The 21,125-nt window shown below is 39.9% G+C and overlaps 1 protein-coding gene and 1 non-coding gene across 5 annotated transcripts in view; both read right to left on the minus strand.

Moving 5' to 3' along the window:
- The window catches only part of CBFA2T2 (CBFA2/RUNX1 partner transcriptional co-repressor 2), a 160,525-nt gene that overhangs the window by 118,592 nt on the left and 20,808 nt on the right, over nt 1-21,125 (minus strand). The window lies entirely within an intron of this gene.
- Nucleotides 144-250, minus strand: LOC131808651 (U6 spliceosomal RNA). Its single transcript, XR_009344861.1, has one exon. It is a non-coding gene; the product is annotated as a U6 spliceosomal RNA (small nuclear RNA).

The following is a 21,125-nucleotide window of genomic DNA, read 5'->3' on the forward strand; positions in this document are numbered from 1 at the left end:
TCACATGATGAAACTCTCCTGAGGAACTTGTTAAAATGCACATTCCCAGGTCCTTATCAGACCCCACAAATCAGAATATCGAGAACGGGATCCAGAAATCTAAACTTTAACAAGTTCTTCAGATTTTATTTTTTTTTTTCTTTTTTAATATGGAACGCTTCACGAATTTGCGTGTCATCCTTGCGCAGGGGCCATGCTAATCTTCTCTGTATCGTTCCAATTTTAGTATATGTGCTGCCGAAGCGAGCACCAGATTTTATTTCATACACTAAAATCTGAGAAATCATGGCACAAAGAGATGCAAAGATAATTAAGACAAATTCCCTTTGATATGATTGTTAATATAGTAGGAGATAAATGTACACATATTCAGATTATTCAGATACAATAATTTAAGATAGAAAGTAAAAAGTTCCAAAAAGACAGGGTTAAGTCTCTTCCAGCTAAGCAAATAACAAGAAAGACTTTATGGAGAAGACAGGTGGGTTCTGAGTTCAGGTGAGTTGGGAGAAATGTACCTACTATAACCAAGGAAAATGGAAAGAACTAAGACAAGAAAAAAACACAAACCCAATTTCATACAGAGAACATATCAAAGTGGCAGAGCATCAGCCTAGGCTAGAATGTATAAGCCATGCTGTCCACCATCATTAAGCCACGACTTCGCATTGGACAGGAGCAGAAACACATCTTCAGCCCTAGAAAGGCCTCCACCTAAGGAACTGAACTGTTTCTCTTCTTTCTTTGCTCAGCTACATGAATCATGGTACCAGTATAACGTTAAGAATGATGACCAGCCAATCTCCAGCCAATGGAGATAGGGCAAGTGTACAGATTTCCATTCCTATTCTAAACCAAAATCATGACTCTAACTTGGGCCTAAACTGCTTCTAATCACTTGACCTCTCAACAACCTGATGACTGTCACCTTTAGTATCCTCAGTACTGGACCACATTCTTAACTTAACCTATAACCTAAATTCAAAAAAATAGTAGCCATTAAAGAAATATCTTATCACAGTTCCTCATGGTTCCATGGGGAAGGCTGGGTATCAGACGGTATTGGTTTCAGAACACAGCTCTCTTTCCAGTGTCCCACAGGGCATCTGAAACTCTCCTCTCAGGAATTTTCAAAATGCTTTACTGACTTATTAGGGCTTAAGGCATGAAGTCAGTACCTCCTACTTGCACAACTTTAGGGTTACTTTTCGCATTATATTCTATGTGAATGGCACCCCCTAGAGCACAGCTCCAGAATACCAGGCCAGCAAGCCATATGCCAGTTAAGTGTTTCACAAGTACCCTGTTTGTCAAGATTTTATTAACATACTTTATATTCCAAGCACTAAGGAAAGTTCAAACAGCTCTGAATGACTGCTACAGATATTTAACGTGACAAGCAAAATTAACCTGTATCCATCTGGTTTTAAAACCCATTATGTTGGGTCACCTGGGTGGTTCAGTGGGTTAAGCCTCTGCTCAGCAGGGAACCTGTCTCTCTACCCCGATCCCCGCCTCTCTGCCTACTTGTGATCTCTCTCTCACTCTGTCAAATAAATAAATAAATAATCTTTAAAAACAAAAAGTAAAACCCATTATCTTACAATGCTAAAAGCTGAGTAAATCTTCTAGAATAAGCATGGCCTTACCATGGAACTTGAAGTCTTTTTTTTTTTTTTTTTTTTTTTTTAAGATTTTTATTTGACAGAGAGAGAGAGATTACAAGTAGGTAGGAGGGGCAGAGAGGGAGGGAAAGCAGACTCCCTGCTGAGCAGAGAGCCCAATGCGGGACTCAATCTCAGGACCTGAGCCAAAGGCAAAGGCTTAACCCACTGAGCCACCCAGGCTCCCCTATAAGGGCTGTTTCTTCATGCATATTAATCAGATTACCATTTTTAACCTGTATATAGGGATAGCTGCATATATGTATGTGTGTGTATGTACCCTTAAAGAAGTACTGAGCAGGGTGGCACCTGGGTGGCTCAGTGTGTTAAAGCCTCTGCCTTCGGCTCAGGTCATGATCTCAGGGTCCTGGGATCAAGCCCCAAGTCAGGCTCTCTGCTCAGCAGGGAGCCTGCTTCCCTTCCCCTCTCTCTGCCTGCCTCTCAGCCTACTTGTGATCTCTGTCAAATGAATAAATAAAATCTTAAAAAAAAAAAAAAAGAAGAAGAAGAAGTACTGAGCAGGGGTGCCTGAGTGGCTCATTTGGTTAAGCATCTGCCTTAGCTCAGTTAATGATTTCAGGCACCTGGAATCGAGTCCCACATCCAGCTCTCTGCTCTGCAGCAAGTCTGCTTCGTCCTCTGTCCCACCACCCACTCATATTCTCTCTCTCTCAAATAAATAAAATCTTTAAATAAATAAACAAATAAATAAAAATGTTTATAAAGTAGCACAGAGAGAAGAAATTATTTAGCTAAGCAGACCTCCATCCTGTTACATGAATGACCCTGATAGCTAAAATCACAATCTTTAATTTTAATTTCTTTTTTTTTTTTTTTTTTAAGATTTATTTATTTGACAGAGATCACAGGTAGGCAGAGAGGCAGGTTGGGGGTAGGGATGCAGGCTTCCTGCTGAGCAAAGAGCCCAATATGGGATTCAATCCCAGGACCCTGAGAACATGAACTGAGCCAAAGAGACAAGAGGCCTAACCCACTGAACCACCCAGGTGCCCTAATTACTATTCTTTCAAAGCTACCTTTTCTTTATAAATTTTTATCTTCCAATTTATTGTTATGGAATTTTTCTTTTTAGGTAAGCTTTAGGCCCCACGTGGGCCCTGAACTCACAGCTCAAATCAAGTGTCACATGCTGAACCAACTGAGCCAGCCGGGGCCCCTAAAGCTACCTTTAATCAGATAGAAATTTCCATTATGTCATATAAAATTCAACTTATTTGCCTCTAAAATTTTAATTTCATCTAAAAAAATCCAAGACACTTTACAAAGTATTTTGTTGTGCTCCTTGTAAATTAACTGGAGAATCAACTAACTATTTTAGTACCTATGACACATCTGTTAGGCTTTTTGATTAATGCAAAGATGTTCAAAAAGTCCCAGTCCTTAAGTTTAGTAAGATATCAACTCAACAGGGATATAAAGAATGCAGAGAAAGAAGAAAAAAAGAAAAACCAAAAACTAGAATGCAGGAAAATGAGAAACTGAAGTAGACTCCACTGATCCTGGAATATGAGTAAGGACGCCGAGGACCTGAAAAGCAAAGAGGGTACATCAAGATGGAGTAACAGCTTCAATGACATTACAGAACTAAGAAAAGCAAGCATTCATTCATTCAGTCAGTGTTTGCACAGTGCCGGGCTGCTAAGTATTTACTGACTACTCACACAGCACAGAGCTAGCTAGGATTACTATGTTCTTTCTTTTAACCCTCATAACATATTATGAGGAATTTCTCCCATTTTATTCTCTTCCTACAGATGAGCACCGAGTAGCCAGAATTTAAAAAGACTTTGCCCAAGATTACAAGAATATTAAGTGGCAAAACAGGAATTCAAACCCAATCTCTCAATCCCACTCTGATGATCTCCCCCCCCCCAATGTTTTTTGGGTGGGGAGCAGACTGGAATAAGTTGGACTGGAGAAGACAGATATCAATTATTAGCAGGAAGGAAAAGATCCCAGTGGGAAGGGATAAATATGTTAGGACTTCATGTAAGTGACACCTGGGAACCATGATATGGCCTTGAACAGAATGAAAGCAGTGTTTTCTAAAGGCAACTTACTTTCCACAGCTGCTAGTGAGAGAGATACGAGAAAAGAATGTCTGGTATTAGAGAGACTTTGCCATTAAGTGACTGAAAACAAACAAACAAAAAGATTTGATATGATATGATAATGCCTAGGAAGTAGAAGGTAACAAGAAAGGATGGAAAAGGACAGAATCTCTGAAGCAGTGACAACACAGAGGACACTGTGAGAAGTTAAGTAAGTAAGGGGCACCTCGGTGGCTCAGGTGGTTGAGCGACCAATTCCTGACTGGCTCAGGTCATGATCTCAGGGTTGTGGGGTCAAGCCCCACATAAGGTTCCATGCTCAGTGCTGAGTCTCCTTGTCTCTGTCCTTTGCTTCTCCCCCTGCTCACTCAGTCTCTCAAATAAATAAATTAAAAAAAAAAAAAGTGATAATTTTAAGGAGGTAAAACTGTCTGTACTTACAGATGGTGTAGATAATCCAATGGAAGCTACAAAAAAGCTATTTCAATGAATTTAGCCAAGTTGCAGGATGCAAGATCAATATGCAAAAAACTGTATTTAAAAAAAAAAACACTAAAACTGTATTTCTGCATAGTAGCAATGAGCAAACAAGTTTAAATTAAAAATAAAAATAATTACAGTGGTATCAAAAATTGTGAAATAATTTAAGAGATAAATTTGGCAAAGATGTGTAAGACCTGTACTCCAAAACTTTGCTAGGAAATACTGGTGAAGAACTAAACAAATGGAGAGACATGTTAAGTTCAAAGATGGGAAGATTCAATATTGTTAAGATGTCAATTCTACCCCCCAAAGGATTCAATGCTTTTGAAAATCAAAATCAAAATCCCAATATGCGTTTTCTGTAGGAATCAGCAAGCTGATTCTAAAATTTATCTGAAAATGCAAAGAACCTAAAATAGGCAAAACAACTTTGAAAAAAAAAATAGAGTTGGAGGGCTAACACTACCTGATTTTAAGTTATAGTAAATCAAACTGCAGTACAGGCATAAAAATAAGACAAACGTATCAAAAGATGTAGAAACAGACCCACACATATATGGACAACCAATTTTTGACAAAAGTATAAAATAAAGGCAATCTACTGGAGAAAGGACAGTCTTCAAAAACTGATGCTGGGGCGCCTGGGTGGCTCAACTGGTTAAGTATCCGACTCGATTACAGCTCAGGTCATGATCTCAGGAACTTGAGACCAAGCGTCTAGTAGGGCTCTGTAATGGAGTGGAGCCGACTTAAGATTCTCTCACTCTTTAAAAAAAAAAAAAAGATATTCAAAAACTGCTGCTATGGGGCACCTGGGTGGCTCAGTTCTTAGCATCTGTCTTTTACTTGGGTCATGGTCCCAGGGTTCATCAGGCTCCCTGCTCAGTGGGATGCCTGCTTTTCCCTCTCCCTCTGTTCCTGCTTTTGTCTCTGTTAAATAAATAAATAAATAAAATCTTGTAAATTAAAGAAAAAAAGAATTCTGATGAATACCTGACACCATGGTATGTAAAATGAGCTTATAATGGCAAGAGTCATGAATGTAAAACCAAAAACTATACAACTGCTAGAAGAGAGCGTAAAAGAAAATCTTTGTAACCTTGGGTTAGACAAGTATTTCTTAGATACAAAAACAAAAGCAAAGCCCAGCACATAAAGGGAAAAAAAAAAAACTGATAAATTGTACTCTGAAAGACTTTTTTTTAAAAGATTGATTTATTTAGTTATTTGTCAGAGAGAAAGAGCAGGCACAAGCAGGGTGAGTGGCAGGCAGAGGGAGAAGCAGGCATCCTGCTGAGCAAGGAGCCTGATGCCCACCTTGATTCCAGGATCATGATCTCTGAGATCATGACCTGAGTGGAAGGCAGTGCTTAACTGACTGAGCCACCCAGGTGTCCCACTTCAAAAGACTTTTACAAGCTTCTACTCTTCAAAAAACACTACTAAGAGAATATAAAAACAAAGTACAAACTGGGAGAAAATCTCTGCAAACCATGTCCTAACAGAAGATTTATACCCAGGACTCCTGGGTAGCTCAGTCAGTTAAGCATCTGCCTTTGGCTCGGATCATGATTCCAGGGTCCTGGGATCAAGCCCGGAATTGGGCTCTGCTCAACAAGGATGCTGCTTCTTCCTCTCCGTCTGCCTACCACTCCCATGCCTGTGCTCTTTTTGTCAAAAATAAAATCAATCTTTAAAAAACAAGAAAAATTTATACCCAGAGTATATAAAGAACTCTCAAAACTCTTAAATAAGAAAGTAAACAACTCAATTTGTTTTAATGGGTAAAAGATTTAAATAGACATTTCAACAGAGAAGATGGATGGTAACTAAGCACTTGGAAATATTTTGGAAAAATAGTTTCCAACTGCTGAAATAATTCTGCCTCTATCAAATGATTCAGTGATGCCACTCCTATGCATTGGCAAATATTATTTGTAGTAACCAAAAAATGGAAAGAATTTAAGCATCTATCAACAGGTAAATAAAAAAATAAACAAATGTAATATACTCAAACAATGGAATACTACAATAATAAGATGAAATGAACAACTAATACATGTAACATCTTAGGATAGTTATATGGAAAGAAATGAACTTAGAAAGAAGACCACGGAGGAGGGAATACAGTCAGTATGACTTCATTTATATAAAATATAAATATGTATATATCAAATTCTAGGAAATGCCAGCTAATCTATAGTAACTAAAAGGAGATCAGTGTTGGAGCACTTGGGTGGGCTCAGTTGGTTAAGAATCTGCCTTCAGGAGCTAGTATCCAACACCTATAAAGAATTTACCAAACTCAACACCCAAGGAACAAATACCCCAATCAAGAAACAAGCAGAAGGGGCTCCTGGGTGGCTCAGTGGGTTGAAGCTTCTGCCTTTGGCTCGGGTCATGATCCCAGGTTTCTGGGATCGGGCCCCACATGGGGCTCCCTGCTCAGCAGTGAGTCTGCTTCCCCCCCGCCCCCCGCCTGCCTCTCTGCCTACTTGTGATCTGTCAAATGAATAAATCTTAAAAAAAAAAAAAAAAGAAAGAAAGAAAGAAACAAGCAGGAGACATGAAAGACATCTCTGCAAAGACATCATGCAAATGGCCAACAGACACATGAAAAAGTGCTCAGTGTCACATGACATCAGAGAAATACAATCAAAACCACATGTAGTACCACCTCACATCAGTCAGAATGGCTAAAATTTAAGTCAGGAAATTACAGATGTTGGCAAGGATGTGAAGAAAGGAGAACCCTTCTACACTATGGGTGGTAATGCAAGTTGGTGCAGTACAGAGATTCCTCAAAAAGTTGAAAACAGAGCTACCCTATGACCCACCTATCGCACTACTGGGTATTTACCCCAAGGATACAAATGTAGTGATCCAAATGGACACCTGAACCCCGGTGTTTACAGCAGCAATGTCCACAATAGTCAAACTATGGAAAAAGCCCAGATGTCCACTGACACATGAAAGATAAAAAAGATGTGGTATATATATATGTATGTGTGTACACACACACACACGAATATTATGCAGCCACCAAAAAACGAAATCTTACATTTGCAATGACGGAACTACAGGGTGTTAATGCTAAGTGAAGTTCCACGATCAGAATGACTGGAGCGCCTGCCTGGGTGGCTCAGTCATTTAAGTGTCTGCCTTCTTTCACTTTTTAAGAAAGTGAAACAGAGGGGTGCCTGGGTGGCTCGGTGGGTTAAAGCCTCTGCCTTCGGCTCAGATCATGATCCCAGGGTCTTTTGATCAAGCCCCACATTGGGCTCTCTGCTCGCCAGGGAACCTGTTTCCTCCCCCCTCTCTGCCTACTTGTGATCTCCGTCAAACAAATAAATAAAAATCTTAAAAAAAAAAACTTGTCAAACTGTGCATTTTCTTTATTTATTTGATAGAGACACACCGAGAAGGGAACACAAGTGGGAGTGGGAGAGGGAGGAGCAGATTCACCATCCAGTAGGGAGCCTGATGCAGGGCTCGATTCCAGGATCCTGAGATCATGACCTGAGCCTAAGGCAGACGTTCAACCAACTGAGCCCCCCAGGCACCCCCAAACTGTGCATTTTAAATCTATGTATTATGTGTCCATTATATTTCAATTTCAATTTCTTAAAAAGTTGAAGAATAAAACAAAGTATACAGCTAGAGAAAAAGTAATAAAGGTTTAAGAGGAGTCAAGAAGAAGCACTGTTTGTCCAGGAGGAAGTGGAGAGATCCCTGAGGATTCCATGCAGTCTGAAACAGCTGGATATGAGAAAATAGTGAAATAAGCCAAACATCAACTGTAGGCAGTGAGAAACATGGCTATGAAACACAAAGAAGAATCATTCCTTGAGAAAGAGCAGAGGACAGAGCACAAGGCAGAGGAAGGTACCAGGTTAGCTCAATACCTCATTAATCTGTAACACACTATTTATGGTGCATTCCCCCTTGGCCAGTCAGCTTTTCAAAATGCAAAAGTCAGATAGTTCTTCTGGCTTATTTCACTGATAAAGAGAACTGAAACAAGAGATCCAGACAAAACCCATGTTCTCTCATGGGTCCTGTCCAGACAATCAAACTTGGCTCAGCTTGCTCTGAAATGGTATTTCTCAAAAAAGAGTCTTACACACCTTATATAATTCATCTTGATAATACGCATTTCAAGAAGACATAGTTTAGTGGAAAATACTGAAACTAACTTATATTTTGAAATTGCTTAAAGCAAGGAGATACAGCTTATCCAAAGTACTCTTGTGTCATAAAATAACAAAAATGTCATGTTCTAAATAAACAGCCTAGTGAAAAGAGCTAAGAGAACTCTTACACTGCTGTCTGGATCAAGGATCCAGTCCCTACCCCCTTGCCCTACCCTTCTGCAATAAACTCAAATGCCATCTTCTCAGTAAAGGCTTCCTAACTCCCCTCTCTTACCATGCTCCCGTGATAGAATAATTACACTTTTCTGCTCCTTGAACAACAGCACTTAATTCCTTAAGCTATTAGAGGTTAATAGATATCCTATTCATCACAAACCCTAAACACACTATTCTGTACGTATCAGGTGCTACAACAAAAACAAAAACAAAAACAAAACAAAAAAAAGGAGGAGAGTTTGGGGAGGCCTGGGTGGCTCAATAAGGATCTGCTGTCAGCTCAGGTCATGATCTCAGGGCCCTGAGATAGAGCCCCATGTCTCCCTGCTCAGCAGGCATTTCGCTTCTCCCTCTCCCTTTGCTCCTCTCCCTATGCCCCCACTGCCACTCATGCTCTCTCACTCTCTGTAATAAACAAAATCTAAAAAAAAAAAAGAGAAGAGTTTGACGGCATAAAGCCAAAGGTGACAAGAAACAAAGAGACTGAGAGCAAACCCAAGGCTCACCAGAGTTCTGGTTTCCCTTGATTAAGTGTGGAACTGCAGCTTACTGGATCTTAGAGGATGGGTACTTGGGGGTTCATAACATTCTGTCTACTTTGTGTATATTCACAATTCTCCACATAAATTGTTAAAAAAGCAATAAAAGGTAGATGAAGATATGATCAAACTCTTTTGGTTCTTACTTTCCTACCTTTGAACTTTTCTTTCCTTTTTCCTTTAAACTTGATCTTTGCCAGCCTCCCGCTTTTGTTGTCAACAGGTCCACTGGGTCATTAGCCATTTAACAAATGGTGGTTTGGAGGATAAAAGACAGACCCTTTGCACAACCAGTGGAATTCCAAATGCTAGACTCTTGGCTCCACAATGTCTGATTCAGAAGAACTGCTGGGAGCTATTAGTTTAGCTTGCCCACCCAGGCATATGAAGACTCCGAGAGTTCTTTTTACACCACTCCCATATGCCTCTCATTTATGCCTACACAATTTTGGGATTGTGAGCTTTCATTGAGCACAGGGACAGATCAGATCCAGTGTAGCCACAGAAATTATTAGGAAGATCTAAGGATATGGAATCCAAAAGAAAGCAGTTTCAAATGTGGAACTGCAACAGATCAGAATTTTTCTAGTGGGCCAATAATAAAACAAAAATGCATTTTCAAAATCCCCAGACACAAGATGAAAATACACAGTAACAGTATGTGAGATATACTCTAGCCTAAATGACAGTATCTGCTATTTTGTAAACTATCTCCTGCTTTCCCACTGGGTCTTTGCTAACATTCTCCTCTATACCTACCTGTAACAGAGGCCTAAGTGATATTTCTCTATTTTTATTAAAAAAAAAAAAAAAAAAACTTGTTAAAGTGTTACTGCTTTCTTCTTTCTTGATACAAAGATAGTAGGAGTAATCTTATGCCTCATTTTTTCCTCTCCACCACTCACAAGGAGAACAAAGTAAAGAGGCAAGAGATGGGAAGATGTCCTACACTAGCTACACTAGAGCTGAATGAGGAACATAAGGATATTAAAAAGAACAAAAAATGTCAAAACATGAAAATAACAGCTGTGAGCAGTACAAGGGGAAAGAGTTAAAACACTTCCTCACACCGGCCAACTGATGGCACCATGAGCCCAGGACCTGGAATGTGGTGGAACAGATTAAGTTGATTCTTGGGCAAATAAGCTTGATTCTTGCCCCCCAAAAATGGACATATTAAAGAAGGTCGAACATAATCATATATACACTCTGGAAAAAGGTGTAGAGTAGATTAAGAAACCACTTATAACTCATATCCTTGATTCCATATCCAAGAACTGGGGGGAGAAATATAACTTACACTGAGTCAAAGGTGAATAAAGGCCTCACAGACTCTGATCCAAGGGAGAAAATGTAGCCAACCAAACAAGTGAAGCCAAACTAGAGTCAGGATTCCAGTCACGATCTGCTATTTTTTTTTTTTTAAAGATTTTTTTAAATTTATTTATTTGACAAAGAGAGATCAGAAGTAGGCAGAGAGGCAGGCAGAGAGAGAGGAGGAAGCAGGCTCCCTGCTGAGCAGAAAGCCCGATGTGGGACTCGATCCCAGGACCCTGAGATCATGACCTGAGCCGAAGGCAGCGGCTTAACCCACTGAGCCACCCAGGTGCCCACGATCTGCTATTCTTTACATCACTTTAAAGTTACCCTTCAAGGCATTGAACTCTTGATCTTGGGGTCCTGAGTTTGAGTCCCAAATAAATAAAAGCCTTTAAAAAATAAATAGTCATAAAACAAACTTATTATAAAATACATACAAATTAAATGGTGTATAATAATTGTACCTAGGAGATTGGAGAGAATAACAATTTTTAGTTAAGGATTTAGCAAACTTTACCAAATATATACGGAGAGAGGTAATGCAAAAAAAATCTTGTAACATAGCTGAGTACGTGAACAAAAGCAGTGTACTGCCAACTTATCCTGTAAAATTAGGAAACACCGGAATGATTACACACTCAGATAATGACAGGTGTGGAGATCTGCTTAGAACATCATTCAAATGCACACCTGCACAAACTTGAGTATGTGACTTTGTGTCCCAACTCTTACCCTAAATATTGCAATGCAAGCCTGATGAGTAAGATGCAGAAACAGGGGGGCCTGGGTGGCTCAGTGGGTTAAGCCGCTGCCTTCAGCTCAGGTCATGATCTCAGGGTCCTGGGATCGAGGCCCGGGTCGGGCTCTCTGCTCAGCGGGGAGCCTGCTTCCCTCTCTCTGTCTCTCTGTCTGCCTCTCTGTCTACTTGTGATCTCTCTCTGTCAAATAAATAAATAAAATCTTAAAAAAAAAAAAAAAAAAAAAAGATGCAGAAACAGGAGACCTTTCAAAGCCTTCTGACCAAAAAGCAGCAGACTGGGATATATTCCTCACAAAGTGGTATTCTAAGAACAGTCCACCCCACATGGAAATAGGCCTTACACACATACTTCCTTTATTAAAATCAATTTAAAATTCTTATGTGGCCTTACTGAAAAAAAATAGGAGGCCCCACAATGTATCAGTATCCTATAAGAAGATAATTTATGGGGCACTTGGCTGGCTCAATCAGAGGAACATGTGACTTGATCTTGGGGTTGTGACTTTGAGCCCCATGTTGTGGCAGAAATCACTGATATAAAACTTTTTTAAAAAGCTATTAAAAAAAAAAAAAAAAAAAAAAGCTGGGGCACCTGGGTGGCTCAGTGGGTTAAGCCGCTGCCTTCTTTGGCCCAGGTCATGATCCCAGGGTCCTGGGATCGAGTCCAGCATCGGGCTCTCTCCTTGGCGGGGAGCCTGCTTCCCTCTCTCTCTCTCTCTGCCTGCCTCTCTGCCTACTTGTGACCTCTCTGTCTCTCTCTGTCAAATAAACAAATAAAATCTTAAAAAAAAAAAAAAGCTAATTTATAATTCCGAATTCGGATTTTGACACTTAAAAACCCTTTTTAGGGGTCCCTAGCTGGCTCATCAGAGAAGCATATGACTCAATCTCTGGGTCATGAATTTGAGCCTCACACTGGGTATAGAGATTACTAAAATAAGTAAAAAATTTAAGGAAAAAAACACATTTTTAGTTCTGCCATAAAATAAATTTGTTCATCAAGCAGAGGTTTTGGTTTCATTAAAAAGTTTTCTGGCAGGGGTGCCTGGGTGGCTCAGTGGGTTAAACCCTCTGCCTTCAGCTCAGGTCATGATCCCAGAGTCCTGGGATCGAGCCCCGCATCAGGCTCTCCACTTCTCGGGGAGCCTGCTTCCTCCTCTCTCTCTGCCTACTTGTGATCTCTGTCTGTCAAATAAATAAATAAAATCTTAAAAAAAAAAAAAAAAAGAAAAAAAAAAAAAGTTAAAAAAAAAAAAAGTTTTCTGGCAGGGGGCGGCTGGGTGGCTCAGTCAGTTAAGTGTCTGCCTTCAGCTAAGGTCATAATCTCTGGGTCCTGGGTTCAAGCCCTACATCAGGTTTCCTGCTCACTAGGGAATCTGCTTCTCTCTCTCTCTCTCTCTCTCCCCTCCTGGCCCCTCCCCCAGCTCATGTTCTCTCTCTTGCTAATAAATAAATAAAATCTTAAAAAAAGAAAGAAAAGGTTTCAGGTGGGGTGCCCAAGTAGCTCAGCCGGTTAAGCATCAGACTCTTGATTTTGGCTCAGGTCATGATCTCAGAGTCATGGGACAGAGGCCCACACTGGGCTCCTCACACAGCACAGAACCAGCTCAAGTTTCTCTCCCTCTGCCCCTCTCCTCACTTTTACACAGATGCACACAAGCTCTCTCAAGTAAGTAAAATCTTTAATTTTTATTTTTTAATATTTAAGTTCAATTAATTAATAAATAATCTGTTATTGGTTTCAGAGGTAAATAAAATGTTTAAAAAAAAAAAAGATTCTCTTTCTCCCCATCTCCCCATATCTGCCAGGAACACTAAACAGCATTCAGCACTACACGTGGGGGCATTTTATTTTATTTTAAAGATTCATTTAGGGATGCCTGGGTGGCTGAGTTGGTTAAGCAACTGCCTTCAGCTTAGATCATGATCCTGGAGTCCCAAGATCAGCCCACATCAAGCTCGCTGCTCAGCAGGGAGTCTGCTTTTCCCTCTGCCCTATCCCTCTCTCCTTTCACGCTCTCTCTCATTCTCTCTCTCTCTCAAATTAACTTAATAAAAATAAAATCTCTTAAAAAAGAAAAAAGATCTATTTATTTATTTTTACAGGGAGAAAGAAAGAGAGGACTCAGGGCAGAATGGGACTCCTCAAGCAGACTCCACACTGAGTGAGGACCCTGACCCAGGATCCCGGTACCCTGAGATCATGACCTGAGCCAAAATCAAGAGTTGGCAGCTTAAACGAGTGAGTGACCCAGGCACCCCACTTTGGAATATCACCAACAAAAAGAACAAAAATGTGAAAACCATGGCACTAAGTATCCATAAAAAAGACTGGCTTATAGTATGAGAGCTGAAGCAAAAGACAGAGTGTCCCCTTGTTCAGCTACAGTTGGGAATGTATTAGGGGACTCAAAATTTTCACTGCTCCGATCACATCCAGTGACCACTATACACTGACTTGGGGATTACAGATAAACTTTAGCAAGCAGGCAAACCTGCAATACAGAATCTATCAACTGATTCTGAGTATAACGATAAACAATTGTGTATCATACAATGAATATTCTTCAGCCACAAAAAGTCATGAAGTACTGAGTACTACGACATGGATAAACCTCAAAACATTGAAATAAGTAAGGCACAGAAGGCCACATATTGTATTTTTCCCCCAATTTTAAACGACAATTACGGGCACCTATGTGTCTCAGTTGGTTAAGCATCTGCCTTCAGCTTACGTGATGTTCCTGGGGTCCTAGGATGGAGCCCCATGTTGGGCTTCTTGCTCAGAAGGGAGTCTGTTTTCCCTCTCCCTCTACCCCTCCCGTACCCACTCTCTCTCTCTCAAATAAATAAAAGATTTTTTTTAATGACAATTAATTCAGGAGAGTTTAAATATAATTCAAGCAAAGAATGTTTCTAATACTTTATATGACGTGTCAAGAACAGAGAAATCCAGAGACAGAAGTAGACCAGGGGCTGGGAAAGGAGAAGATAGGGATTGATTATTAATGTGTATCGGGTTTCTTTCAGGGATGATGAAAATATTCTGGTATACAGTGGTGATGGTTGCACAACCACACATATATACTAAAACCCATTAAACTGTACACTTTATTAGCAGATGGTGTGTGAATTGTATCTCAATAAAGCTGTTTATGAAAAAAACTTCTATCTTATTTCCTGACTTATGCAAAGTAATCATAGGACTTTTTCAAATTAATACCCCCCGAAATATATACTTGACCATACTCCTATGTGGGTGTAACTTAACCAGCTCATTTCTAGCAGAGAAAGCATAAAGTTAACCCCTCCTCCAAGCTCACAGTTCTCTCTTGGGACTGATCCTGGTTTTTCAAATAATGTAACTGAGGGACACCTGGGTAGCACAGTCAGTTGGGTGTCTGACTCTTGGTTTCAGCTCATGTTGTTATCTCAGGGTCATGGGAATGACCCCCTCACCAGGCTCCACACTCAGCGAAGAGTCGCTTGAGTTTCTCTCTCCTTCACACTCTGCCCCTCCCTCTCTCAAATAAATAAATCTTAAAAAAAAAAAAAAAAAAAAAAAGAATGTAACTGAACATCTGATGAGGAAAAAAATTAACTTGTAACAAAGTTATTTTATTTGAATATAAGAACATTTGCAGGTTTGCAGCATATCCATCTAGGCAACTTCCACAAGAAAACAACCACAGTAACAAAAAGGGAGAGAAATGTTACCAATCACTCAAGAACACACAGTCTGAAAACCCTTTAGTTATTCTCAAGTCATACCATCTAAGAGCTGGTTACATAAGCACTTCTCTATTACAACTCTCAGATTCTGAATTCCAGCAACTTTTTCAAAGATCCAAAACTCACAACAATAAAAAAGAGAAAAGAGGGGCGCCTGGGTGGCTCAGTGGGTTAAGCCGCTGCCTTTGGCTCAGGTCATGATCTCAGGGTCCTGGGATCGAGTCCCACATCGGGCTCTCTGCTCAGCAGGGAGCCTGCTTCCCTCTCTCTCTCTCTGCCTGCCTCTCCATCTACTTGTGATTTCTCTCTGTCAAATAAATAAATAAAATCTTTTAAAAATATACATATATATTTTTTAAAAAGAGAAAAGAAAAAAATTTTAAAGGTCATGTAAAGGTCACATAGTCTATCTAAGCTGCATATCCTTCTATCCTACCCAAATAAGAATTCAGCCAGTGTGATTCATGGCAAGATAGTTTGGATTTTTTTTTTTAAATAAATCTTGGGGTTTGTCTGTTTTTTTAATTTTAAATTTTTTAAATTTCATTCTTTTATTTGAGAGAACAGTGGAGGGGAGAGACAGATGCAGGGGCCTGATGCAGGGCTCCATCCCAGGGATCCAGGATCATGACCTGAGACCAAGGCAGACACTCACCTGACTGAGCCACCCAAGAGCCCCTAGTTTTCTTAATAAAGGATCTTATTTGAGATTTATTAGGAAATATTCCGATTTTTATTAAATGTCACCTAGGTACAAGCACTGAGTTACACCTAATTCCCTGAATCAAAAAGTATAAATACCTATATAGTAATTTTTGTGGCCTGTTCCAAAACCTGACAGGCAATAACATGGGGGTGAGGGGGAGAAAGACTAGTGAAATAAATCAGCTCTTAAACCAGAAGATTCTCTAAGTATCAACTCCATGTACCATATGTATTTGTTTGCATGTTACAAGCTATCTCCTCATTAGACTGAACACCCTACAGGAGCAAGGAGTTCGTTTCGATCACTGCTCTAAGGTCTCTAAAATTTAAAACTATACCTGGCACATAGGAGGCACTCAATAAGTATTTGAGTTCTGTGAATAAATCATATTTAAGTCAAATAATAAGATGTTTTTCTCTGGCCTCCCTGTATTAGAATTTTTATAAAACTTCATTTTAAACTTGCATATAAGAGGGAGGAATAAACAACCATGTGCTTATTTTTCCTCCATTTTCTTTAAAATTCCTAATAACCCATAGTTGTTCAAAGTCTAAAGGCCAATGTAATGGATTTATTTTAGAATTCATGGCCAGGGAGATGAGCCGGTGTGGGGTCATCACTCAAAAAAGAGAAGCTATACATATGGTATAACCCATAGCTTTCATAGTGTTTCCCACTTTACCTCCAACTAGTAGACTGCTACAAAATGCCTCTTGAAGGCTCATCATTCATTCCTCTACGCTTTCTGTTCATGAGGCATGGCCTCCTGAACCTTTCAACTGTGGTTTTTTTTTCCTTTTTTTTTTTTTTTTTTTCTTTTTTAAGATTTACTTATTTATTTTAGAGAGTGAATGTATGAATAGAGCCTGAGTCAGGGGGAGGGACAGAGGAAGAGAAAAAATTTCAAGAAGAATCTGCATTAAGCATGGAGCAGCTTTGGGCCTCACTCCCATGACCCTGAGATAAAACCTAGAGTTGGACACTCAAATGACTGAACCACCCAGGTGCCCCTAAACTGGCTTTTTTCTTATCGTAACTGGGGACCTTCCTTGAGCCCTCTCAAATGCTGGCCACATATATCTCTTAAACTGAAGTACATAAATATGAAGTTAAACCTTAAGTTTTCCCTGCACACAGTCCAAAGATACAACTGTTTCTGAAACAATGTAATACAAGCTCATTTGCCTTTGTCGTCCCAGATGAGATGAAATTATGTACATAACCAGTTGTTCCCCGATATAATATGGCTTACTCATTTTGCTATTTCTCTGTTAAATATCAATGGATTTGAAAATTAAACTTAGGGACGCCTGGGTGGCTCAGTTGGTTGAGCAGCTGCCTTCGGCTCAGGTCATGATCCCAGGGTTCTGGGATCGAGTCCCACATCGGGCTCCTTGCTCGGCAGGGAGCCTGCTTCTCCCTCTGCCTCTGCCTGCCTCTCTGTCTGCCTGTGCTCACTAGCTCTCTCTCCCTCTGTCTCTGACAAATAAATAAATAAAATCCTTAAAAAAAAATTCTTTAAAAAAAAAAAAAAAGAAAAAAAAAAAAAAAGAAAGAAAATTAAACTTAGCTTGAATCTTAACCCCTCTAAGACTACTGCTAAGTATTTTCTCTAGATCTTAGTTTTTCTCATCTGTAAATAGAGACAAAGGTCATGACTGCTTTCTACTCGCACTTCCAAGAATTGATGACTCCAAAGTCTGTATTTCTCTCTTCTTCCTTTTATTCTATATAGGATCTATGACTTTTTATTGTGCTCTTTTTTGCCTGAAAATCCCTTTTGCTTACTTCCCTTTGCTTACTTCAAAGAGCCTGCCATAAAGTATATATACATTACTATATATATTTTTTAAGAGTTTATTTATTTGAGAAAGAGAGAGAGAAAGCATGAGAAGGGGGGAGGGAGAGGGATAAGCAGACTCCCCACAGAGCAGGGAACCCAATGTGGGACTCAATCCCAAGATCGTGGGATCATGACCTGAGCTGAAGGCAGATGCTTAAACCACTGAGCCACCCAGGTGCCCCAACATTACTATGTATTTATCTTTAGAAGGAACTCTCAGTGAAGTTCATATAATGAGCTGGAAATATCCTGAAGTAACTAGAGTCAAAAATTAAAACTAAGTTTTAAAACAACCCAGGGCGGGGCACCTGGGTGGCTCAGTGGGTTAAAGCCTCTTCCTTCCGCTCAGGTCATGATCCCAGGGTCCTGGGATGGAGCCCCAGGTTGGGCTCTCTGCTCAGCAGGGAGCCTGCTTCCTCCTCTCTCTCTCTGCCTACTTATGATCTCTGTCTGTCAAATAAATAAATAAAATCTTTAAAACAAAAACAAAAAACAAAACAAAACAACCCAGGGCAAGGGTCACCTGAGTGGCTCAGTTGGTTGAACAATTGTTTTTGGCTCAGGTCATGATCCCAGCATCCTGGGCTCAGCAGGGAGCCTTTTTCCCCCCTCTCCCTCTGCAGCTCCCCCTGCTTGTGTGGTCCTGCTCGCTCCCTATCAAATAAATTAAATTAAATTAAATTAAAAATTAATTAATTAAAATAATCTTAAAAAACAACAACAACAACCCAGGGCACCTAGTGGCTCAGTTGGAAGAGCACATGACTCTCAAACTTGAGGTCCTGAGTTCAAGCCCCATACCTGGTGTATAGATTACTTAAAATAAATAAAAATTTTCAAAAAACCTTTAAATCATCTTCTCAGTGCTAACCCAATAAAAACACAGCCAACTTTATACCTTTTTTGTTCACTTTTGTTGTTAACCTGACCAGAGTCAACACCAGTAAGAAAGTTAAAAAGAAAAAAAAAAAGGTGTGCTTTGGTGTATGTGACTGGAGAGCTGTAGCTGAGGAAAAGCAATCAATTAGCTCTTCTCCTAAGTCTCACCAGCTGTGTTTTTCTGATGACACAGAATCTGCCCACCTGCTCCCACAGATGGTACAGCTGCAGCTTAAGTAAAACACCTGGTTCTGCACATCCATTCCATGCAGTTTGCTAGGAACAATGCTAGCAGATCAAGGAAGCCCGGGTCAGTGTTTTCATTTACTGCCCAGATTATGGCCAACTATAGATAGGATGCTAAATATGCATTTCATTCCCAAACACAAATACAACAACGTTTAAGTTACAATAATAATGCTGAAGAACTAAAAAAGGAATAAATAAATAAATAATAATGTCAAAGAATTGTTACAAAGATTGTGACAATCCTAGATTACAAATTTGGTTGTCATTAACCACTTTCCAAACTCCGTAATTTAGAACATATATAGTTAAGATAATCCTTCTTTTTTTTTTTTTTTTTTTTTTTAAAGATTTTATTTATTTATTTATTTGACAGAGAGAGATCACAAGTAGGTAGAGAGGCAGGCAGAGAGAGAGAGAGGAGGAAGCAGGCTCCCTGCTGAGCAGAGAGCCCGACGTGGGACTTGATCCCAGGACCCTGAGATCATGACCTGAGCCGAAGGCAGCGGCTTAACCCACTGAGCCACCCAGGCACCCAAGATAATCCTTCTTTTTAAAGATTTTATTTATCTATTTGACAGGGAGAGAAAGAGATCACAAGTAGGCAGAGAGGTAGGCAAAGAGAAGGGGGAAGCAGGCTCCCCACTGAGCCAAGAGCCCAATTCGGGGCTCGATCCCAGGACCCTGGGATCATGACCTGAGCCGAAGGCACATGCTAAACAACTGAGCCACCCAGGCACCCCTATAGTAAGATAATCCTAGTGAAATAAGTTCAACCAGCAGCAGCCAGTACTTCTTATTAAGAATGGTAGTGTCAGGGGTGCCTGCAGTGGGTTCAAGCTGCTGCCTTCAGCTTGGGTCATGATCTCGGGGTCCTGGGATCAAGCCCCGTGTTGGGTTCTCTGCTCAGTGGGGGGCCTGCTTCCTCCCCCATCTCTGCCTGCCTCTCTGCCTACTTGTGGTCTCTGTCAAATAAATCCATAGAAATCTTTAAAAAAAGAAAAAAAAAAGAATGGTAGTGTCAGTAGAGTAAATGTGCTGAACGAACAGATATTGCTAAATAAAAATCATGTGAAAAATGAGACTTTCTTCCTAATTTTACAACTGAGAAATTTTTTATTCTCCCCATGTGACCTTCAATTAACTTAACTTCTAATTTCTCCCCACTGAAGAAGATTCATCAATATTGGTAAACTAAAAATAGTGATAATTTCCTGTATTAAAAAAAGAACAAAAATACTCATGAGGTGATACATGATTTCCTGCCGTAAGCCATGAGTTAGTTTGAACATTGCCAAGTTACACTTTTTAGAGTATTTGATGGCTTCTGGAGAAAATGGTGTGAAATACTAGAAATCAGGGATAGCCCAGGAATACAGTAACCTACAGACAATGAGAGGTTGGCTAGCGAAAGGCAACACAGCAGTATCTGGTATATAAAAAAAAGCAATCAAATTCAAGTTACATGCCCTGGGTAGAAAACTAAAATCAATCAGTCCCTCCTCCCTACCACAGTCAGCATGATAGTCTCTCTCCCTAAAACTTTCTCAAACATCTCCATTTATCACTTTTGGCATAGTGTCCCCTAAGTTTTTCTTCTCTGTAATGCTTCCTCTATCAAGATTTAGATGGTCTTTCTGTCAGATTTACACCCTCTAAGGCAATGGTTCTCAAAACTGTTTTTAGACCACCTTTAAGAGAACTACTTAGGAAGCCTGAGGAAAATGCAGATTCCTGGGCCCTACCCCAATCTCCAATATTTAAGGAGATGAAATCCCAGGAACTACATTTAACAAGCTTCCCCAATGCTTGAGGTGCACACCAAACTATGAAATGCATATAGTAATTTCCCTCATTAATCATTATTTTAATATAAGCCTACATTTAACAGTTACTTGACATTATTCAGCTTCATTACTCTGGAATTCTGAAACAAATACAAATTCATTTCTGTTTGGTCCGTCCTGTCTCTAGCCAACAGTCTACTTCATTAGCTCCCTCATTTGTCTCCTCCATCCCCTGATTGGCTCAAAGCAGATCTCATACAAATGTTGAACTTACCCCACAAAGGCAGCTTGATTTCCTTTTCCTTCTGAGAAAAATATTAACAGCAGGGGATTTGGTTGTAATTTGATGAATGCATCAGGAAGTTAGATATCAAAAACAAAATGCATTAATGAGCTGAAAACTGGCAAGGCTTCTACAATTTAAGCCTAGAGAGTCTGAGCCACCTGAAACTTTTATTCCTCTATGTCAGCAATAGAGTAAGGGACCTATTTTCATTTCCAGTACAATTCTGCCCAGTTATGGGCTCATTAATTCCTCTTTCTACTATCAGACAGATGGAGAAATACCATCTCCTACTACCACAGGTAACAGGTGGATCTGCAAGAGCCAACTGCACTTTCTGAGAAAGGGAAGAAGATTTGAAAGGTGCCTGGCAGCCTCATGAGGCAGTCTATCATATATCTGCCTTTTTATAGAGCATTTGGAAAGTTCTCTGAAATGAAG

The sequence above is a fragment of the Mustela lutreola genome, chromosome 9 (genome assembly GCF_030435805.1).
Source record: "Mustela lutreola isolate mMusLut2 chromosome 9, mMusLut2.pri, whole genome shotgun sequence".
NCBI classification, from domain to species: domain Eukaryota; kingdom Metazoa; phylum Chordata; class Mammalia; order Carnivora; family Mustelidae; genus Mustela; species Mustela lutreola.